Genomic DNA, 20,442 nt, shown 5'->3' on the forward strand with positions numbered 1-20,442 from the left:
ACTCACTTGCCTTGTAATTTCCTCATAATTTTATTCCCTTTTGAAGCCCTTGAATGTAGATTGGTGAGATGTCAGTTATGAGCGTGCTAAGCTGAGATAGTAATGTATTCTGCTGCACTGAGACTGGACTCAAATAAAAGGGAGTAAAGAGCATTCTCTTATGTTTTAATTTGGATTTGATATTATGTCACAGCGGCGCCGTCGGCAGTCGTCTTTATTTATTAAGCACGTTCAAACGAGCACTTTGTTTTTGTTTATGATTTTGAGTTTGGCTGATCAGGACAGGAAGGAGGAAAAACGTGAGCTAGTCCACAGGGCGTCAATTATACGACTTACACCGTCTGTACAGTGAAACACCGTGGTGTTGGATTGGGTGAGTCATATGATCTCAGTCCAACCCCTGATCCCCATTTGTCCCAGCGGTGATGTGTCTAAACGCACCACAGCAGCTCTGACGGACACTTTGCCTTGAGCTCCCGTTCACCCCTTCCACCCCTCAATGCCACTTTCTCTCCAATCCAGAATAATGAGCCTTTCAGAAATTCAGCTCAGGGATCTCGGCCCAGTGGTGTGCTCGGCAGCCCAGATTTCTCACCTCTTCCCCTTGCTAAAGCCTCCACTAGCCCCGGAGCTTCCAGGCCGCTGAAAAATCACAGCTCTGTCGGCCAAGTGTGGCCGCTGTTTCAGCAGGATAAGTTGGCAAAGGGAATAGCGTCTAAGTCGCCCTGAATGTAAACGAAGCACCCTTTTGCTGTCACCGTGGATGCCTGGCCTGTCTTCTGCCATGGATGGCTGGTTAGGCATTCTCTACCTCATAAAGGATGCAGCTGTGCTGTAAAAAAATGGCTTTTGTAAATTTATGCTCAGGCCTTCTCCATTCCTGCACTGAATTGTCACAGTAAGGTTGAGACTTTCTCCTAACCCTTGGTTGGAAAGTCTGCCTTGTTTTACAACCAGCCAAAGCTAGAAAAATAAGAACTCGTGACATCTTCCAACTGTACCCAGAATAACCTTTTCTGGAAATTCTTGTCAGACAGGTGGATTATTTCATTGAAGACTGATGTGGAAATATTCAGCATTAGTGCTTTTTTTTCCTATGAGCTCTTTACTTAGGTGTCATGGGTGTTCCGTGGTGATTCCCTATGGATCCCATGTGATGGATGCTCTTAATGAAGGGTGTTAATTTAAAGTCACCTGCAGGCTATCGCCGTTCCATCCATGAGGCTGCTTCATCGCCTATCCAATGTTCTCTCAGCACTGACAGAGGAAGGCCCAGGGAGAAGTGAGGAGATGGAATTGGATTTGAAGCTCTGAGGCAGGTAATAAAAAGCAACACTCCCACACACCAAGGAATGTGATTTCCCCAAGTACCCCTGGCAGACATGTTGAATTTCTTGCTGTAATGTATAGGCGACCAAGCTATTCATAACATGGAGGGCCCTGGCGAGTACACCAGCTCAAGCTTGTTTTCTCATTAAAAGAGTCAAGGTGTGCTTTGAACTTCCATCAAACCCGACGTAATATGCTTTCATTTCATGTCGTAACCCCTGCTTAAAAAGGTAATGGCTTACTGCATTGAGCATCCATTTAATTTGTTAACTAACAGAGAAACTGGTTACGTAGGAACTTGAATAAACGATAAGGCAGGGCAGACCTGAAAGGAAAAAAATATCTGTTTTAGTACAGATTTGATTTCATTTTGCTCCGTGAGAACGTGTGTGCACGCTGAGGGATAGTACACAGTGAGATAAAAGGTGGTACAGTACAGAACATTTTTCAGAGATGTTGTTGTAGAGGTCTGAAATATTTCCTGTACCGGTACATCCGTAGGTGTAATAAGCTACAGTCACTCATTTCCTGCAGAAAATAGATACCAATCAGACTTTGGTATCAATAGGGGTTAACTACAAAATAAACTGCAATGACAGCAGGCTCCTTACACAACAGAGTGGTAAGACGGGGCTTACACAGGCTCTGGATGCCAGGTTAAACATGGCCAGCAGCAGGTGTCAGTCCTGCCTAAGCCCGACCTTGCGGAAATGCAGCATATTTCAGTTTCCCCTTCAGTAGTTCCAGAGTGGTGTCCAGAGAGGTTTGTGGGGGGAAAAGGGTGTCCATGCAAAATGGCCCTGAGATGCTTTCTATGCAGGCCACCAGAGCAGTGGGGATAGCCCGAGGCTGGAACTAAGCTTCATATTCGCCTCGCTGACACTGATCCTCTATCCTTGCATCGCTACACAGCCTAAATAAAGCAACCATGGGAACAGAGGTTAAGGAAAATGGAGGTTTTCCCTTTGTGTCATCTCAATGATTCTGTGTTACTTCTGAGAGTTGCATCAATTGACTTCCGCTGCCAAAAATAATCTCGCTGCGAGAATTTTGCATGCAACATAACTGTAACCGCATTACATTTCTGACACAGCACAGAGTTTCTTTTGTACTACTTTTTGTGGGGAAAGTGCAGTAAGTACAGAGCAGCCACTCTCTTGACTAATACTCCATAAGACATTTGGTGAAGAAACATCATTAGTTTATTTTAATGTGCCACGGTGGAGGCTGAGTGACACTAATGGGGGGCTGCGTAAAAAATGGTGTCAATCTTGGCACTGTGACGGTTCACTGAACAGCACATTAGTGCTAAAAGTATTTCAGGTCTCTAAGTATGCCTTCCTCTCTTGAGCCTATATGAGAGGGCGGTGGGGCCACCAAGGCAATTCAAAAATGCAGTTTCAGTATTCATAATAGGTGAAAACTGAGAGCACATGCTGTGAAAAAGACAACCTGAAGTACCGGCAAGCAATGTCTCAATCCGTCTGTTGAGCTTCGATGCTAAAGATGCATTAGCAGGAGTGCTGAATGGATTTTATTTTCTCTATCCAAATATCCACAGTCAGCAAGGACGTTTTGAATCGAAAACAGAGGACCGTCTCTCCGTCGATCAAAGGAAATACTTGTAGGATGCCAGCACAGCAGAATGTTGTTTTAGTGTGGAGATGCTGAGTGTTGCAAAGATAAATGCACAAATTACAGTGTGATTATTAACAGTTGTAATCGTTAAATTAATGAGATGTGATTTAATGGTGGACAGGACTATTAGTACGATGTCTTCAGGAGGTACTGGCTAAAGATTGAGTACTAAAAAGAGAGATTAGGCTTCAGTGGAATCGTTTGTAGACTCTAATAACAGGATGGGTCAAGAGTAAAAGAAATCAAAACAAAAAGTTATTTCACTGTTCACTTCTTGTCCACAAAGTCAACTGTGAGTATACACCTAAGCAGCAACCGTGCACATGTGAGGAGTTGTACTTGCTAACTGACTTGGCTTTTGCCAGTGTGGGGGTGTCACAGTCTGGAGATCCCTGGAGCAACTTCCACCATGGACGGCTGTCCGTACAGCAAAAAAGACTCCCCGTCACCCTCCTCGGACATCCAGCTAGCCAACAAATTTAGCATCTGGAATGAGCAGGATTTTCTTCCAATGGGACGCCTCCAGCTTCCCTCAGCATGGTAAACAGTTGGGTGGACTCTCAGAAGGAAGCCTTTCTTCCCCTAGGCAGTGACTCAGACTGTGTGAAAGTATTCCAAGGTGTCGGTTACTGTGCCGCTTCCGCTCCATATTGCATTTCCTCAGCCCTGCTGTCCTGTGACATAGAAACCAGTTCCAGCTCAGCTCCTAAGCCATGCGACTTTATACGAGATTTCATAGAAATGTCAGGAAGAAGTCAGAGAAAATGTTGTGTTTTCCGAGGCCAGAGTCCAGTAAATTGCCGGCAAAATCCCAAAGATTATACCATCCAAAGTTGGAGCAAATTGTATTCTGCTTGGGAACAAATGGCACAAATTAACAGTTTGAACTGCTTAAACGTGACCTTATCCAAATATTAAAGGACATGGAAGACTCAGAGCTGCTAGGCTTTCAGTGCCGAATCAATCCCCAGTGTTGGCTGAAGACATGAGGGTTTGGTTTCATACTGCAGAAAGCTTGCACTTATATACTTTGCTGTTTAAAATGCTGACTTGCTCTACTGCTCTCTAGCTCATCAGATACACCCTTTCACTCCATTCAAGCTTGGCTGTCTCAGGTGATTTGGTCCACAGGGTGATCAAGTCAGACTTCCTGTCTGACTGAATGCCCATAAGTAACAGGCGTGAACCGTCCATCACAGCGCCCCCTTCTGGTATGTATTTTAATTGTGTATCTCCTAAGAGTTTTATGCTTTTTCAAAAATATTTACCCTAGTTATGTGAAACACTGAGGACACAAACTCTACCATTTATTTTTAGTATCTCACAAATATATAATTCCATCTCAAAATTTCAAAAACCCCATAGTCACACCCAGAATCTTGGCACCTGAATCCTTTAAGAATAACTTGCTATAGCAGATGATGATGTTACACGACACTATAGCACCGCAGAGCTCAGGTACTCATTCACGCTGAGATATTTTCAGAACCATATATTTTTTCTAATCTCACAATGTCTTACCTAAGCGTCCCGAGAGTGGACAGTGGACTTACCTCAGGCCAAAAAGCCAGAGAGCTCAGACCTGAACTTTGAGGGTTATGTGTGGGTTTGTCTCAAAATTTGACTTTTATTACCTCAGAAATATTACAAGAGCAGCACCATTTCTCTTCCTTAGTGACAAAGAGAAACTGATATGTTCTTTCATACCAAGAAGGCTACTGAAATGATCTGCTATCTGGTCTGCCTAAATATGTTATAAACCAACTACAGCTGATCCAGAACTCCAAGGCCCAACGTCTGTTTTTAAGTCCTCATGTTGGTTTCCTGCCAGTTTCCATGCTGATTCTAAAAATTCAAGCCTCTAGTGCATGACTAAGACTCTCATCTTTTTTAATATGCTGCAGTGCTGTGTCCATTGTTTTTAAATTGACTCGACTCTGTTGCCATTCTATTCCTCTACAGCTTTTTAGTTGCACAGTTCTTGAAGCTATTTTTTTGATAACTGACAGTGTGTACACTTCAGCCCCCAGGCTCATGGTGTCCTGTGTGTGACACTAATAATAATGCTTGAGAAAAGAATCACTGTCAGGAAAATTAATTTTTCACTATTTAAAATAGAACTTTTTAGTAGCTCAGTAAGTTCAGCAATGCAGCAACTAATGTTCGTTATCCAGCCATCCGATGGCGCTTGTCTCTCCCCATCAGGGAGCTCACTGACTGACCCTTACCTTGTGCTTTTATTGAAAACAAGTATTATCATTAATTCTTTAAAAGAAACTGCTATCTCTAGAGCCAGGGCTGGACTGAGACAAAAAAAGGTATTATAGGAAAAACCATAAAGCCTTTGAATGAAAACAAACGCTGTTGGCACAGTGATGTACACTGTCTTGTTGGTATAAATGCATCAGTCTAATAAACTTAAACCTACACCATCCTCCCTATTCTGGTATTCTAAACAGTACCTGAAAGTATACTTTCCCGAAAGTATACTCTGCTTGGTCGAGTTAACCTCCTGAACTATCTACAACACATGGTGAAAACCTGAAATTAAGACAGAGAAGACTAGAAGATAGAAAGACAGGTGAGAAAGAATAAAACTTAATTGACTTTTTGATGACATTTTACACACAGTACTGGTACAGTATCTAGAAAATGTGGGAAAATACTGGCATCATATACAGTACTTAGCTACTTCTGAAGAAATTATGATGGGACCCTAAAAAAAATTACTATGTACAATAATAGATTTCTATACATTTTACATCAGATGAAACGTTTGTTGTAAAATTCAGATAATTATTTGTTAAAAGCGAGACATTTTAAATGAGAATAAGAAAGTATTTCTTTGTGCCCCCCTTTCCCTGTTAATGCCCTACATGGCCCCCCCGGCAACACTTTGCTAGACCCGCCCCTGCACAGTTACCAGCTGTCAGCTACTTAGAAAAGGATCCTGGTGTTATTTGTCTCTCAGAAACAGTTCATAACTTCCCTTCAACTCATTCATGTCACCTAAAAGGTAAACCTGTTTCTCCATCACCTGTTCAGCTCTGATGATTCAGTAAGGACATCTCCTGGTTTCATCTTCATGTTTCCCTCTCACCAGATAGCCAAACCGACATCATGACCAGCAGCTTTACAGCTGTGGCTCCAGCAAACATCAGCTGATACTAGAAAGTAATATTAAATAAATTCTAACAACAGCTGATCAAGCTTAAATGTGCTGCTGTTGTTTACCGCGACATCCGCTGGTTTACAAAGTGGGAGATAAACAAACAAGAGAGAAAAGCCGATCAGCTGATCATTGATCAGTTTCATGATTGAAGTAGAAACAGGGGAGGGAGGGGGAGAAAATGAGAGAAGAAGAGGCAGCTGTGCAGCAAAGACAGAATAAATCCAGCTTTGTGTATTTTTCATTGTAGCTGAAGTCCGGGACAAACTGTGTTCCTTTTCACCTCAATACAAAACGCGTAATATTTTCTGTCAATATGAGACGATTTCGTCTTTTTACGGGACGGTTGGCAACTCTACTAACTAACCTTATGAATAAAATAAAGTTCACTATCACTAACATCATAGCAACCGAACAGCTGTATAGAAACTCCGTCATGCTAGCTAGTACACAGTACAAGTTATTGTAACTTAAAGTAAAAAGTCAGCATAACGAAAATAAACTCCACCTAAACTTGGTTTATATCTGACCCAGATAGACTGCAGGTCATAACTTCTTACCTGAAGTTCAGTTGACCGCCTCGGGTCTCTGCTCCTCCTGCCTTTCCGTCATCCACCTGCCAGCGTGTTGCATCTGCTGGCCTCCACCACTTGCTAATGTTACTGCATCTGTGGAAGCTCCGCCATAGCAACCACCAAACAACTGAGTTTTTTTTACACATCTCCCAGCATCTGGCCAATCCACCACCTTTCAGTGTTTATACCGTTACGGGGAAAAAAAACAAAAAAAAAAAACCCATCGGGCATACCAGTCCAGCTATGTCTAGAGCTAAAAACACACCTGATAAACAACGACAAACAGTTTGACTACATTCTGAGTTCACATGAGAGTTTATTTGCTAAGTATCCAAGTCCACTTCAAGGAAAGCTTCACTAACGCTAGCTACCAGCAGCAATGAAAGACAGAACAGTTCAGGATTTTCCTCACTTTAGTATCGCTGTCATCTGGCAAAAGTGAGCGTCACTGTTTCTTGGATTTGTATCGGGCTTCTTTCAGAAAGTTTTATAACTTCCTTCAGAGTAAATAGACGTGGACACCCAGCATATTGGCAGCTGAGGTAAACAGCAGCTTGAAAACCTATACTCACTAGAGATGAAGGGCGACCAGAGTTGTTTGTCTTACAGCGGCCACCTTAGCTAGGATTACACACTTGGGTAATAAAACATGATTCAGATTACTCCAATCAACTGACATCCAGTGGTGAAAGTTTTCCCACTGTATCTTTTAAATCTTATAAAGCTGCTTTTTCTGTGGACAATACACTTGATTGTAACACTTAAAGGAATAGCTACACTCATTACTGTTTTTCAGCTTCATTACTTTATTGAAGCTGAAAAACATGACAATTTTAACTCTCAATGGTGCCTCAGTGATTATGTGAAAAAATATTTGGATCTGGCTAATTATGTTGGACTTTGAAAAAAAAAAAATCTCCTGTGCATTTTTTAAATAATTGTACATCCCCTTGGAATTAGGTGTCTAAAAATTAGATTTATTTTTAATTCAAAATATGACTTCAGTATATAGCACTTGCTGAAGCTTTTGAATTTCTAGCAAGGTGAAATGTGGATATTGAATTTAAAAAAATGTGCTCAGAAGAATGAGAGATTCCACATATAATTTCATAAAAGTGACAAGCCATACAAATCGAATGCAGAGAGAGAATTAATAATTCAAACCTGCAGAATCCTCCCTGAGACAGAAAGGAAGAAAACAGACGAATAAGAAATACGATCCCCTGTGTCTGCTCAGCTGCCTTTTCTTTACAGGATTTGTGAAATCTGGGGCATTATATGTTTAAAATTCCTGTATGTGTATCTAAGCTCCTACGTAAAGTAAGTAGGGATAAAACTTGAACGCCTTTCCAGTTCAGATTGGAGCGTGAGTCCGCGGAGCCATTATTGGTTACAAATGCTGCGTCAAGCACACAGAGTCCGGATCAAGGTCAAGCAGACGCTGCTCTTCGCTCGTCCGATGTGCTTTCAAGAAAAAACAAAAAAACGAGACGCTGTTTGATTTTGCATCGCTGTGATGATCCCGTTGACGCCGTGCTAGTCACTACGCCCACAATCTCCCGTAACGCTCTCATCCTAAGTGATTCAGCAGAGTTGGAGTAACTATTTCCACCAGGAATATGACAGAGTTGACTTGTTCATTGTGTTTCTCCTTCTTCCTGTCTTCTCTCTTCGTGTTTGTGTTTGATTTGCTTGGCCTCTAATATGTTGTACAGAGATGCCCTTTCCATGTATCGCCCTGGGTGCTGGTGCTGGTGTGGGACTTCTGCGGTGCCTGCGTCCAGGGTCAGAAAACCCCGTGGCTGTTATTGTCCCCGAACTTGTGATGCCAAATCATCCAGAGGATTAGTTTGTATTTTCCTCTTCCCCTCCCGCTGTCTCCCTCTCTCTCTCTCGCTCTCATTTATTCACCACTCACTGTATATTGCTGGTATGCCAAAGCTCATGCGTACACGTTGTACCCATAAACCCTCAGGACTTGCTGTTGGGGAGGCCCATGTTCCACACTCAGACGCACGCACAAACACGCGCACGCACAACTGTTTTCCCGCCAAGTAGGATTTGTAGTATTTTCCCCCAAGAATCTGGTGGCACACGCCCGATAAGCCTCATCCTGCCAGTTTCTAGCTGCCTGGCACTAAAAATGTGCGTGTGAAGCCTCTGAGACCTCCTCTATCATTATTCATGAACATCATTATTTTTGCAACTGTCTGCGTTCTTTCAATGAATTTTCCCAGCACCAAACTGTAGCCGGCCGCTAGTATCAGCATGTAACATTCAGATTCATTTGGTCTTTGCTCCCAAAAAAAATTAAAAATTAATACACGTAAACCATCGTAAAACGTGCAGCCGTGACAAGCATTTGGCTAAATCTTTCTAACATTTAATCGCACCCTCCCCCTTTCCTCCCTCCCCACCCCTTTAATTGGTTTAATGTACAGTGAAATAAGGTTGGCTGTTTTCTTTTAAACTTAAACTGTGGACACGTCCTCCCGCTCTTGCCGAATGGCTGTCAGGTTCAGTTAGGAGCTTAGGTAGATTGAACGAAAAGGATCCCTTAAGCTGAAAATCCAATCTGAAGTGGGCCCGTTATAAAGTATTCTTTAATAACTAAATGATGCATGAACTTCAACCATGGTATAAGACAATGGCAGACTTACAGAGTTAGTCTCACATATAGTCTCACATATAATCTTTAATCTGCGCTGAGAGTACACCTCCTGCATACACTTGTTCTTCCTGAATTCTTTTCAAGCCAGACCGGGATGGCATTTTCTCCAGCTTTCTAAGTCTTAAACTTATATTCTGGAAAAAAAAAACATGGAAAATGGTTTCTAAAATAAAGTTGTCCTTGCACATCAGTTAGAGAATCTCAGTAATGAATCACGGTCTGCGTCAAGGAAGTGGGCAGGCTGTGTGTCAGCATGAGGTATGTGAGTGACCTGTTATGCAGGATTGTTATATACAACATGCCAAGGCTTTGCCTGCTAGTACCACCAAGATTTTCCGAAAAGCATAAATCCACCGAACGAGCATTCAACTTTTTAAGTGTTTGAACCTCTATTGTCAGACTTTAGACATTCTGTGCACCCTTGAGAAAAAATGTGTTAATTGTTTGACTTTTAATGTAACACAGTCAGTTTTCTTTTGTCTTAAGTGCTTATTGGTAGTTTGGTGATCCAGGCAATGTACATTAAACAGGAAGCCTAGATCAGTTCACCTTTGTTCTGGTTGATGTCATCTAGCAGTAAGGAGGATAGTGGAGCTCAAAAAGTAAAGTTGTAATCTGGGAACTGCATATACTGGAGAGGAGAATAGGAGCTAAAGACTGGCTTTCCCATTATAGTTTAAAAAAACAAAACTTTAAGCCCAATGTAAGGCTGCCCTCTGAAAGCAAAATCCTTTATTGGAATATTGGGTATGACGGAGCTTGTAAAAAGAACTGAATATATGAGAAATAGTGTATGATATCTCTTTCTACATCCTGTCTGTACTTACTGACTACCTTTGTATTTTAGATTAAATAGCTGAGAACAAACAAATACAGCAAGTCGGTTTCTTTTTGAGGAATAATCTCCACAAAATAAAAATGCATTTTTAAAAAATCATAACCGAATCCTTTTCAGCCTGAGCTATGTGTTATCGTTGGTGTCAGTTAAAAAAGGAAACTTGCCAGCATGCTGAAATTAAAAAACTAATTAAAAGAAATCTCTCTATAAATAGTGCCGTAAGAAATGTTTGTCCCCTTCCTTATTTTGGAATATCACACTTACACGTTAACCTGAGTAAATGCAAAATGCAGTTTTTAAATGATGATCATTTCTCAGGTTGGACGTTTTCTGACTTTACTTTTAAGCCTCTGTGCTGTTGGTGGCAAATAGCATTTAATATTTGCCAGATGTAAACCATGAGTGTGTGTTCATATTCACACTATACTTGTCTTTTGATGACTTACAGATGCGTATTTGTGTTGAATAAGTTTTACTTTCAGACTGTTGGAATTAAGCAGACTAGCCTGAGACTATATACTATGTTTATGTCTGTTACAAGTTCCAGCCATTCCTTCTAAGCTTTATTTTAGAACCATGTTCAAGCATGCATTTGATCAATTGTGACATAATAAGAAAAACACCAATTACTGTTAACCACTCAGGGCTCTGGGCTGATGGCTGTTGTTTTTCATCAGAGGATAATTTCCTGTCTTGGGGGCAAAGTGCAATCATACAGGATACTGAATTGTAAATAAGGCAGCGTCTAATTCTCCTGCAGTACACATTACGAGTGGTCCACTCCTCAGTCGTCGGTAAAGGCCGAGTCAGACTATAATTCCTTTCCAAAGACGTTCCCCAGGCTATGTTTTTCATCCACACAGCTGAGGGTCAGACTAATTCCTGCCCTGTCCCCTCTGATTGGTAGGGGAGCAAGAGGGACTGAGCGATGCGTTGCCCTACATAACCATAATGAGCCGTTCGCGTAGATAGTGAGTTAACGTGCCGAGACATGTGGCTAACTTAATAAGGAAGCCAGTGTAACCCTGCCGCAAACCTATATATGTGGGAGCAGCATGTGATGCCGTATTGATGGGCATCTTCCTCATCTGCTTTGAGGGCTCTGACAGTGAGTGAATGGGGAGCGATTCGGTGCCCCTGAGGCACATTCAAGGGGTATAATGAGGCTCCACATGGCCTCGTGGTTATCTCCTGATTTTGTCTTCCTGTAAAGGTAAGAACATGTAGAAGACGGGAAATAGATGAGTTAAGAGTTAAGTAACCACATATGGATATTCTCATTCAAATGAAACCAAACACGATTTTCCGTTATATGTATATGCACAGTACATGTAACTTTACAACTGAGGGGCCACAATCTAAAGCTGAATTGAATGTGTGTACAGTCACAGAGAAGCAATAAGCAGTGCCAGTGTTAATCTGGGAAAATGCATGGACCATTAGCTGTTTTGCGGCAGTAATAAAATTCTTGTGCATAATTTATGGCTCTCTGCTCTCAGCGACTGTCTCGGTGTAAAGGTAGAGCAGCTTGAAGTTAACTGCGTATCAAATATAACATAAGTCATTAAAACAACCTTAAAAAAAACGACTGAACCTTTGAGCCTGTAGGTTAAAATCTTACAGCTAACTGAACGGCATCAACAAAACAAATGGGTTGCTAATGCTTGGTTCCTCTTAGGAAAGGGTTCCTTGAGTAATTAAATATAATTTTGGCTATCCAATTAACACCATTACACCGCTGAATGGGTTTCTTTTTTCATATTTTCACTCTAATTGTTTGGTTTTGAAGCCCATTGCGTGATTCCCCACCTCCCTTTCCTCCTCGCTCAATCTGTTCAGGTTTAAGGTTGTGCAATTTTATGTAAATTGTACAATGATGAAGACAGAATCTTTCCCTCTGAAATGACAGAAGTACCATGATTGCAGCCTTTTGTCTAAGGTTTGGCTTTATTCTCACAGATGCTGTGCAATCCTCTAAAGGTGGCGTAACACTGCGTGTTAACCAAATTGAACCTGACAACTGCCTCATTCACTTGCAGCCAGTGTTTGTTGCGGAAGTTAGAAATAACAGCTCTTCTTGTATTCTTGCATCTCTGGCAAGAACTGTAAATGCTTGCAAAAAAATAAAGTAACGTGTCTCCCTGAGGCTTCTCTCTCCCTCTCCCCGTCTGATGTACACCACAGACAACACCATACATAAAGAAGCCTTCTTATCTTATTTGAGCAGTTGCTTTAGGTATTTCTGCAAACTCCAGAGGCCTAGAATTATAAATCACCGTGAAGCAAGATGGCAATCAGCGAGTATTGTTGCAAAGAAGACTAATGAAACCACCCACCCTGGTAAATGACCTGGAGATCTGGTGTGATACTGACTCCCCACAGTCACCGAGATGTGATACACTGGATCTCTCTCACGCATAGTCTCCCATGACGTGCCGTGAGCTGGCCTTGGTCAGATAAGGCCACAAAGGCAAACCAGCGGGGCTCTTCATGTGTTTGTTCCATTATGTGAACACAAGCTTATTTCAGATTTTCAGAGTTTTGTTTAACTGCCACAGAGGACATTATAATTTTATCTGAGCGAGGGATGGAATTGTGCGTTAGTGAAAGGTGGTATTCCCTGTGGTAATTCACATTTAATTGTAAATACATGCTACAACCTTTTCTTTGGAATAAATTAGCATGTTTACTGCTGTTGCTCTGTACATCCAAAGACCTCGACATGATCAAAGGAGCGAGTTTGTTTGAAGAATGAAGCATTCAGCATATTTTAGGTTAACAAGAGCCGAGTTTCTCTCTACATCAGTTGGCTAGTGTCATCTCCCCAGCCATCTTCCCCTCATCACATTCGAGTGATTGTCTATTTTTGTCCTTTCCATTACTACGTTCGCTTACCATACATGGATATGAACGCAGTGCTTCCCAAATGACATCATTATTATATCTGACTGCCACGCTAAATCACCTCATTTATCTCTCATTGGCATGTCTGCTCTGTTGAAAACCCTGAAAACAAGAAGTAAACTTAAAGGAGTTTTAAAAAGGAAGATGCATTTCTGTAATTTGCAGAAGTGCGCTTGTAGCATCCCAGAATCCATGCTAACCAGGGGTTGTGCATCCCGTTTGCTGCACCCACTCTCCGTTTAGCAAACATATCCAGCAATTTGCGTTTTTTATCTTGTATGCGAATTTGAATAAGCTGTTTGACATAACATTTCTATTCATTTTATGTAGAACTGTATCAGTACAGTGAGTGAAAGAGAATAAAGCCAGATAAGTGGGTTTCAAGACTTTCACAAAAGGCTTTTGTTAGTGGAGGAGCTCGGTACTGGTTAGCCAGGTCCCTGGGAGGTGGACTATAGCAGAAGTGGGTAAAGAAAGGAAGTAAACCCTAACTATTCCAGGGGTACACTGTCTTTTCACTCATTTTAATCTAGTATTCATTATGGGTTGAGAAATTAAATAAGTCACTGCCTTGTATGTACTTTTAACTAATTTTAGAGTGATTACAGCATTTAGACTATTAACCCTGAAGGCAGTTTCTCCTTCACTATAATCATACCAAATAAGCAGACAGTGTTTTTGTTTTTCTGCTGTACTTTGTTTTTGTCTTGGAAAAAAAGAATTATCTCACACTTTCTTGTCTGTGTCTGGTCTATGCATACATTCAGTGTCTCTGTTATAGTTATTTCCTGTTTTTATTGAGCTACTTTCTTCTTTTATGTATTTTTATTGGTTTTTCCTTTCTGGCTTTTTTCCAGGCCCAGTGGTTTTACCTGTGTCTTGTTTCTGAAACAGCTCTCTGTGATTGTGGAGGCTGGCTTATTCTCTAGTTAGAAATGTGTAAAAGCCACTGTGGTGCAGCCAATTAACCTCCTAGGACCTGGTGTCCACATATGTGGACATCACATTTTGGGTTGTCTAGACCAAAAAACTCAATTTTGCTCTACAAGGGCCAGATATCCACTAATGAGGACATTATACTGCCACTGTCCTATCGAAATTTAAAGCGAATGTCCTCATATGTGGCTTCTGTTTTCCTCAGAAACAAAAATCATGTAAAAAAAAAAAAAAGAAGAAAGAAATCATGTAATTCTTTGTTTTTACAACCATCTGGTCCCAATCAGCCCAAATAGCAAAGAGAAATTAAAAATGCATGCATGGTCTTAGGAGGTTAAAATGTGCAAGAGGATGTGCACTCCAATGGTGACTTTATTGAAGAAGGTCGATGTGAACAAAAATATGGATGAAAAACTGACATAAACGATGTTTAGTATACACACTAACACAAACATACACAAACAGATACGTAATACTGGTTCTGAGGTCTCTTCCTGTTAAAAGGGAGTTCTTCCTTTCCACTGTCACCAAATGCTCCTATTGGAGATTGTTTGATTGATGGATTTTTCTTTCTATTGTTTACTATAAAAGTGCTTTGAGGTGACTGTTGGGATTTGGCGCTCTATTTACTGCATGCTTTTAGTAGTTCTCATGTGTTACATATTTGTTGTTAGGATAAAGGTTAATAAGGTTAATAAAACCTACATTTTGAAAGCAGAAGCATTACATTTTTTTCGAGGAGTGAGATCAGGAGGCGGATGATAAATACTATTGGCCCAGCAGTGAAAGAGTTTCAGCTCTATAAAACACTTTTTCACTTTTTTTCTCCTCATTTCTCTGTAACACAGAAGACACACATCGTGATAATTTCTGAATTTCAGTGGTGCTGAGAGGCATAGTTTTGAAAATTGGGCTAAGATGGCTAGTGGTTTATTCTTTTTTTCTTTTGGCATAAATCTTCTCCCATAGCTCTGAGCAAAAAACAAATAAAGTTGTTTCCAAAAATGTCTGAATGTTTAACAGAACTCAGCTAAAGAACTAAAAGTTCACCTCTGTACCCAAACAGCGATAACTTTTCTCTGTTTTTGCTGAAAGCTTGTTTGAATCCAACTGTGACCACAGCTTGACTGTAACGTTTTTTACCTATCTGCCAAAATTCACCGCAGCACGGGCTCTCTGTCCTGGATACATAACAAGTAACAAGTGACAACGATAATTATTAGAATTTCTTACTGTATGCAAATACTATGCTCTGTGATTTCTCTCTGAGAAATTTATGTATCGCAAATGCAAAGCCAAAGCGTAGGTGTCTTAAACGTGCAACATCTTCATGACTACTAGAGGGGCTCCCAAAAAGACTTACAGTTTTACAGAAATCGATGTAAAACAGCCCTAAACTCTCATTGCTCTATAACCTTGGCTTGTTTGTTGACTTAGGACCACTATACTGATGCTTTTTGTGGGTGTATCAAATAGAACATATAGACCCTTTTGTAAATTAGGGTCATTCTATGAGAGAAAGAGGGACCATCCAAGTTAAACTCATTGCTTCTTGACTGTTAATGAATGTGCACTTTCATGTAGATTGCAACATCCAGTTTCAAAACACTTAGTAAAGCACATGGCTTTATAATAGAAGTTCACAAACAAATGGATGACCTAACATGAACCGTGTTCATCTTTTACACTGTCTATTAGATGGGAAAGATAATGTTCACCTAACTATAATCATTAGTTAGGTCAACTAACGATTATAGGTTATATATTCCTACTTTCTCACTCTAAGTTACCTCACACTAACTGAATCTAGTTTGGGGTCTTTCTGCATGGAGTTTGTATGTTCTTCCCATGTCTGTGTGGGTTCTCTGTGAGTACTCTAGCTTCCCCCCACAGTCCAAGGACACCCATGTTAGTGAATCAAAATTGACTGTAGGCTGGAATATGAGTATGAATTGTTGCCTAGGTGTTACCACTGTGACAAAGTGGCAAGTCATCCAGGGTGTATCTTACCCGTCATCCTCCACCCTCCAGAAAATGTCTGGATGGAAATACATTTTTGACATAGAGTAAGGTGTTCAGGCAGGCGATAAAGTCAAACTTAGCCCATAGTGGTACTACATCATCTGATTAAAGCTGATCTCAATGCCAGCCCTCTGCAAGCTACTTTGGAACCCACCTCCACCCTAGCTCATTTTCATTCCATTTCTGACTTCATCAATGTCAATGTTGTTTCTGATGTCTGATCTGTTGTGTACTGGGGCTGTTGGTGCAGGTCTGCCTCCCTGTTAATAACTTCAGATGGAACAATAATCTCTTTTTGCCTGCAATGGCGCTGACTCAACTGTGTGCTGTCATGTGCAAACATATCTTCTTTGTTTGGAAGACACAGCTGAAAGAATGAATTTTTTTTTAACAGCATATTTTCAACAGTATATTTTGTGTCATTGTACTTTATGTCTTTATTACACCGTCGTGTAGTTAAACCACATACACATCTGTTAACCCTGGTTTGGTTTGCTGCCAGTCTGTGGTCCCATCTTGGTCCAAGAGAGAATTAACTGTCAAGGCTGGCTGTGTAGCAAGCAGGAGTAGTGTCCAAACACAGAACTCAGAAACATGAGAGAAACTAAAAAGTGGTCTTTTATTAAATTCAAACAAAGTACAAAATAACGGGAGTAACACAACCAGGAAAACCAAACCTTCAAAATAACAGGAAAACATACTGCGAAGGAGGGTACATCAATGAGAATAAAGGGATCGGACAATACATACACAACAGGTATTTAGATAGAAGGGAAACAACGAGCACAGAGGCACCAAAGGATACAAAATTCAAGACTAACTAATATACTTATTAGTTATATAAAATTGAATAACCAGAACTTCAGAATAAACACAAAATGCTGGGTTGACTACCTAGGACAATGGCTACAACAGGATCATTCTCATAGGAGATTTTTAAAACTATTTCCTGTGCCTATAATGAGCCTGTAAGTGCCCCTTTGAGTTGATGTTTCTAATGTGGCTGAGTGTGCACATATGTGTAGCCAAAACAATGTCTTAAGACAGAAACGGAGAGGTTGTGATATAAAAAAGGCGAGCCAGTGACTGGGAGAAGGAAAAGGAGAGGGAGAGAGTAACCGACAGACCTGGCGCCCTGCACTCAGCACTTTCACTGACTTAGCAAAAAAGAGTGTGGATGTCACTGACTCCTAAATCACTCCCAGCCTTCTTCAAGCTCCATTTACATTTCAGGGAACTCCTCATGCCTTGAGCCAGAGAGGTTGTTTTACTTAACTGTCTCAGGATACAAATATCAATTACTGTAATGCAGCTCCTGCTGAAGTGTGTGCACCTGCTGAATGATAAAGGAGCTATACTGTCAGAACAGGCTGAAAAATACCCACATTTGTTTGAAATAGAAAGAAAAAATCAAGAAGTTGTTTGCTGTTGCCAGAGGACACACAAATGGTGCGCAATTGGGGTTCGGTCAACTTAAAATATGTATCCACTAATTAAAAGTGAAGGCAAAGTTAAAGTGAGAATGCACATGTCATTCAAGTTAATGGGGGGAACGCACACATACACACACTCGGACTCAGAAACAGAGGAAATCCTCTTCATTTGTTTTACTTGAATTGTAAACTGATATTTTGAAATGCAAAAAAGGAAATAATGTAACAATATATCAGACATATAGACACAGCATGGACCCATCTATGGACAGAGTGAGTTACTTTGAGTGATTCAAGACGCATGCACTTTACAAATCACTAGGGATTATTAGATTGCTCGTTAGCATGATCACGGGGAGAGGATAGATGGTAGGTTAATTACTGATGAAGAGTTTAATAAGTGTGCCTCTTCAGTGCCTCTATAGTGTACTTGTAAATGTACTTAGAAGTGGTTAGGGAGTAGGCCAAAGACAGCTTGCAGTACAAATGTTTGCTCTCGGTACACTAAGTAGGCTTAAACGAAAGCAGTCCGCTCCTGAAGAAGACAAAGATGCATGACAGCTTTGCCCTCTGCTTGTCTCAAATAAAACTGTATGTAAACTTTTGGTGAAAGTTTGCTGCTTCTCAGTTTCTCTAAATCCTCTGAGTTGGACCCGAAACCATGGAGGGGAAAGCTGCATAGCCATGGATACAAGTTGCATACAGAGTGTGCCCCAATCCCTTAGTCGGTCCATTGCAACTGTTGGGCTCCTTCTTTTTTATTTTTGAAACTTACATAGCTGTGTCTCTTCATGTACACAGATATTCCCACTAGAAAATAAACATTTATATGTTTACCTATTTACTTATGAAGATCAGTGTGTCCAGCCTTTTAAAATATACTAATTACAGTACACAGGACAGTCTAAAAGTCTTCCATTGGAAAAGTGATTTTAATGATATACTTATATTTTCACCGTCCATCCACTTATCCAATTCAGGCTCACGAGTGGGCTCACGAGTGGGCTCACGAGTGGGTTGGAGCTGATCCCAGCTGTCAGTGGATGAGAGGAGGTACACGTCGAGCAGCTAATCTCCAGAGAGACAAGCAACCATTCACGCTCACATTTACACCTACAGTTTAAGTATTAAGAGTCACCAATTAGCCTAATATGCTGGTCTTTGAACTGTGGGGGGAAGCTAGAGTGAGACAAACGTGCAAACTCTACACAGTAAGGCCCCGGCCAACCAAGGGATTTGAACCCAGGACCAACATGACTATAAGGTGAACGTCGCTTTGTACTGTGTCATTGTACACCGCCCCCCCTTTTTTCATTTTTGTTATTAGCTTATTTCAAGTTCCTCTTTAAGGCCATTGGTGGGAGTTTCGTTTTTACTGTATGCTCTGCCACAAAACTAAAAACAAAATATATTTTCTACACATTTCATGATCTCTAAACCAAAATGCATGTAATGCATGAGTAAAAACATGTACACAATTTGTGTTGCATTCACCACTATTCCTTTGGCACTGGGAATTTATGTTTTCTATTATAATTGCAAGTCAGTTCTGGGGTCAAGAAGTATCTGGTGTTTATTTAAAACAAACACAAAAACCCCCATCGCAGTTCTAAGACACGCAATAGCATATTAAACGTATATATCTGATGCACTTTGTTCATTTAGACAACCCATTTAAGTTTCCACTCCACTTCCCAGCCTTTTTTTCTGATTTTCAGATTGCAGTAAATATATGTAAAACAGCTGCAAACACTTGCTGGTTTGTGTGCTTAGGCAATATCAGAAAACTATGAGGATGCTGAGGCGGCTGGCTGTGTTATTGCTCTGCATGTGGGCAACATCGTGACATTTTCTGGATGCTAATTTCTGCTGCTGTACAGCTTTCACCCTTCTTCGTGCAGTATTTGCATTGGTGCTAATTGTGAACTGTCGTTAATCAATGCTAAAATATTGCACAGGAACAATCTGCTCAAAGTCATGAATTTTTGAGTGTTATGTGCTTAAGTTAATAATTATGCGCTGTGGATGATAGAGGTTAGCCTGCTGTTGCATACTGCATGTACTGAGAGCTATTTATTTAACTGAAATGAACGTGTTTTGTTTGTTCTGAATGGCCACAGCTGACATTTTCCTGTGCAAACTGAATGCACGTCATAGGAAAAAGAAAACAATGCTACAATACTCAACTATGATCTCTTAATTCATACAGAAATTGTCTTTAGTGACTTTACTGTGTAAAAAAAAAAATCCTTAGCAGCCTGAGAAAAACTTCCTACATGTTCCTAAAATGCACTCTTCCTATTTACTTTGTGCAGTTTCCTTGCATGCATACTGATGTCCTGAGTAATGCATCCATGCACGACTCTTTCTTTGGCTCTCGGAGGAGGCGGACGCACTTTTTCTCCTCTCCCTTATCTTCCCTGAATATGTCCTTGTCTAGTCTCGTGGGGTTTTTTTTGTATTTTCCCTGGAATATTCTCTCACAGTCTGTTTTCTAAAACCTAAAAGAGGAATTATGGATTGGATCAACTGGTCCCTAAATGCAATTGACACACTTTTCTCAACGAGAAGTTTGGGCTTGGGTGAGCCTGAGTGCTGAAGATATCTACCTATTCGGAACCATGGTAACAGGGTTCTGGCTGATCGGAGCTGGCTTGGCCTTGACTTATCGAAGAATTAAGAAAGGGCTGTTCAAACCCCGACAAGGCTGCCCGCTGGGATTGGAACGATGGGAGAGGCGTGAGTTTCTCAAAATGGGGTCATTGAGTCAGCACGGATAAGATCTTGGAGAGGCTACGGCTGCTGTGAATACTCAGAATAAGATCTCTGACTGCAGACTGGATACATCTCGGAAGGGCTAGCTTGGAATAACATCTCTGGGCGCAAAATTGGATGACATCTCGGGGAGGCACACTGCCGTGAGTTCT

Source organism: Aulonocara stuartgranti, assembly GCF_965226115.1.
Source record: "Aulonocara stuartgranti genome assembly, chromosome: 3".
NCBI classification, from domain to species: domain Eukaryota; kingdom Metazoa; phylum Chordata; class Actinopteri; order Cichliformes; family Cichlidae; genus Aulonocara; species Aulonocara stuartgranti.